Source organism: Protomyctophum parallelum (genome assembly GCF_964188405.1).
Source record: "Protomyctophum parallelum genome assembly, chromosome: 14".
NCBI classification, from domain to species: domain Eukaryota; kingdom Metazoa; phylum Chordata; class Actinopteri; order Myctophiformes; family Myctophidae; genus Protomyctophum; species Protomyctophum parallelum.
The window spans coordinates 24,496,773-24,501,166 of NC_139709.1; positions in this window are offsets into that span (position 1 = coordinate 24,496,773).

The following is a 4,394-nucleotide window of genomic DNA, read 5'->3' on the forward strand; positions in this document are numbered from 1 at the left end:
GACAGATTACAACTTGTCCAAAATGCAGCAGCTAGAGTCTTAACTAGAACTAAGATGAGAGAACATATTACTCCAGTTTTGGCATCACTGCACTGGCTTCCGGTTGTTTTTAGGATTGACTTTAAAATTCTGTTACTTGTCTATAAAGCTCTCAATGGTCTCGCACCTCCGTACCTCCGTGACTGCCTACCTAGATATGTCCCTAGCCGCCCCCTCAGGTCCTCCAATGCTGGCCTACTTGAAGTGCCTAAAAAAAAGTGCACAAAAAAGTATGGTGAGGCAGCCTTTTGCTTCAGCCTGGAATATACTTCCATTCGAGCTCAGACACGCACCCTCTGTAGACATTTTTAAATCTCAACTCAAGACTCACCTCTTCACCCTTGCTTTTAGTTGAGTTTTATTTTTATTTTTTTATGTGTTTTTATTTATTTTATGTTCTTATATTCAGTTTTGTTCTCTGCTATTGTTTTATCATTTTAACTACTTGTGTTTTATTGTATTTTATTTTTGTGTCCTGCCCTGTGAAGCACTCTGAGCTGCATTTATGTATGAAAAGTGCTATACAAATAAAGTTTATTATTATTATTAAGCATTTATCCAGTAAAGTATAAGGTTAGATGATCATGTCATTCTCGCAATCCTCTTATAAAGATACAACTTTACACCAGTGAAGGGGGGAAACACCACATAGGTAAATGGTTTTAATCAATGTGCCAAGTCACATCATAATGCGTCTGAGGAGAAGATGTCTAAATCTGACCATCATACCTGTATGGCCATCAGGTGACGTCTGCCTCATTAATGTAGCTGTCAACCACCCGGATCCAATTACTGCTCTCAATTCTCTCAGTCTGATGCATAACCTCTTTCAAACTAAAGCATTTAGATAGAGGAATGAGAGCAGACAGATGCAGAGCAGAGGACAGGAGAGTTGTGGAGGTCGAGCGACACAAGGTAGAAAAGACAAAAGGAAGCGAAAGACCAAAGGTGGTGCCTGCATGGTGACAGAAAGTGTCTAAATCATAGATAATGCTTAATTTAGCGGGTATGTTGTGTTGTGTGAAGCACTGAAAATAGCAGATCTAACACCATTCACAACAAGTCAATCTGCTATGAGTTGTGAGTTGTTGCTTCACTTGCTTGGCCTATACTATACTATAGATCGGCTATTTTTGGCATGTGACAGCGTTGACAAAGTATGTAGGGTTTAAATGTGGATGTTTAAATTTCCTACCTGCAGGGTCAGGCGGTTACCAGCTACATCATTAATGTAGCTGTCAAAGAGAGGATCCCAATTACTGGTCCTAATTGGCCGCATCCCAGTTTGTCAAGGTCTTTTAGAGCTGATGCCTCCTCCGTGATTCAACACTCCTTCACGTGTGTGTGTGTGTGTGTGTGTGTGTGTGTGTGTGTGTGTGTGTGTGTGTGTGTGTGTGTGTGTGTGTGTGCGTGCGTGCGTGCGTGCGTGCGTGCGTGCGTGCGTGCGTGCGTGCGTGCGTGCGTGAGAGAGAGAGAGTGCAGTGCACATAATCTGACAGTTGACACCTTCTAATGAATGAAGTAATTATTGCAATTATCTATGAATACCCGAAGATTGGACTGCAGAGGAAATTACATCTTATAAAAATGACAGGTAGCCTATACTACACATATCCCTGAGCAAGATACGATAAAGAAAACAGTTAAATTATATTACAACATTTTTCAACAAGCCTTCAGTGATGATGAAAACCTACTGTATACAGTATGCCATTATATGACACTGATGATGAGAGGGAAGGTGGTGGTCATTTTCACGTGATGAGGAGGAAGAGAAGGAGGAGGATGGAAAACTTAGTTTGGTGAAGATAATCAAGACACAACAACAAAGGATAAGAAGAGAAAATAATTTATTTTATAATACAATGATAATAAGGAGAATGAAAAAACATAAATCATCATATTGCTGATGATAATGATGATAGTCAGGGGATATTTCACGAAGCCCGCCAGAACCGTAGATCACGTAGATAAGCTTTAGTCTTGCCGCCCGCCAAAACCGTAGCCTACGTGAAAAATGTCTTTATATTCATTAATCCATGTTTTGATTGGATCGAGTCGATGGTCTCCCGTAAGATGCGCACGCATCCACGTACGCTCTATGTGCTGCTTTCAATGGCCTTTATCTCCAAATCGGCGCAATGAATGTCGTTTCTGGTCAAAACACCCAGCGAGAGAACAACAACTGGTCAAGACACCACACACACACACACACACACACACACACACACACACACACACACTACGTCATCGTAACATCCGGTTACAGATATTTGGCTCTTCAAGGGTTGAAAGGGGAAAAACCTTGGCAATGCGCAATAAATAAATACATTAATCCTGGCAGGAATTGTATAAAATCTGGGAATACATTTCTTACCAAGACTTTTCTTCACCAATGTGTTTGTAAGGGTGTCTACTGTCTACTAGCATATCCCACATTGGTTTATATTAAACTACCCTAGGGGAATTTCTCACAGCTGCTGGGGTAGTTGGAGTAGCCTGCCCTATACCATCAACAACCAAAGGCAAAATGTTCTGAATTTCATTATGCTTTATGTAGCATGTCAAACTAGGGGGTTTTCATGATTCTGAATCCATTCCAAGCATTAGTTTTGCACAGAAAACACTCCTTGGGCTAAAAATGGCCATAGCCGTCATCACAAATGTGATAATATTCCCTGACTAAAAGTACTCAACCCCATACTTGAGTGAAAATATGCTATAGAGATACACTCAACTACAAGTAAAAGTTGCTCAGTCAAATTTGTACTTAAGTTAAATACTGAAGTATGTGCTTTTTAAAATACTTAAGTAGCCAAAAGTACAAATGATAAAGTAGGCCTACATTTTCTTTTTAATATCAATAGCCTACTGTACATTCATTGCCATATTAGAATTTAGACATAAAAAAGTGAAAATAGCAGACATACTGTACAAGCTCACAAGTTACATACAACACGTCACATTGAGATGTATTGTTTATTGTGAGCTTGTAAATGCTATTTTCACTATATTTCAAATAGGCTTAATACATGTTAAAATACATACTTTTCCCCCTTCCTATAGAAATGTACTGATGCCACTAAGGCCTACTGACTCACACCTTTGCAACATGCATACAACATTTGTCTTGTGTCTTGTCCGTGTTTGTCCAATGCATTTCCAATGAAAGTCACATGGTTTGACCAAACATTTTTGTTTGATGCGGGGAAGACGGCACAACACAGCCATCATGTTGCAACAGTGTGAGTGAGGCCTTAGACACCCTGAGGGCGAGAAGCTGAAACAACAGGTCTGGGAATGCCCTTTTGTTTACGTTTTCGGGCCGGGCGTAAAATGTGTGCTAATTAGTAAGACCAGTTAGGGTCCAGTTAGGGCTGGGCCTTAAATTTCGGGCCTGTTGAGAACTCTAGTTTTCACGGGCTGCCGGCCCGGCTGCGGCGCTAATAACTTTGGGTGCGGGCCGGTCTAGAGTTTGAATGGACAGGTATCAGTCAAAAGGCCAAGGGAGACATCGAACAGGAAGGACGGGTGGGGAAAACCCGGAAGAATTAACATATGGAATCATGTCAGGTCAGCTCCATATATGGAGATCTAAGGGTTTGAGGTCAGATGTATAGAGTTGCTGGCCGGATGATCCTGTCGTCTCAATGTATGGCTATCCAGGGTTTGATGAGGTCAGTGTTGTGATCTTCATATATGGATGGAGACAGCCATATATGGACCATGTCACGAGGCATGACGGACTGACAGCCATATATGGAGTGTGCCACAAGGTGTGACGGACTGACGGACATATGGAGCGTGATGGACAGACGGACTGACAGATATCAAAAGTATATAATAATCTCAAATAGTGAATGTACTTCCTTGCTGTCCACTACTAAAATGTTTTAACTTTCAGTGACCTTGCCACATATGGAGTATCAATATGGAAAGAAGAAATATAACACTTTGCCATGCAAAGCATGTCAAATGTATGCTATGTGTGTATAGCTTTTTGAGACTTAGATGTACAATGACAAGTAAAGTACTACTAACGTTGACTTATGGTGCTAAAATCTATGCTATGCATATCTACAATCTTCCCATCCAAACATCCGGTTTAACTATCCGGGGGTGGCTCATTTCCATAATAAAAGGGTATTATTACAAACATCTGTCTGAGGATTTAAACAGTTAGAATATGATTAGTTTCAAGTATTATTTAAAATAGAACATACATTATGGAAGAATATATAGCTGGCGAAATGGACATAATATAATGTAGGTATTGTGAACCCCCCTGTGTGTTTTAAAAATGCTGCGGTCCAAGGCGCGCTCAGCCGATTTTGGCGCTAGAGTGGGGCGGGCTG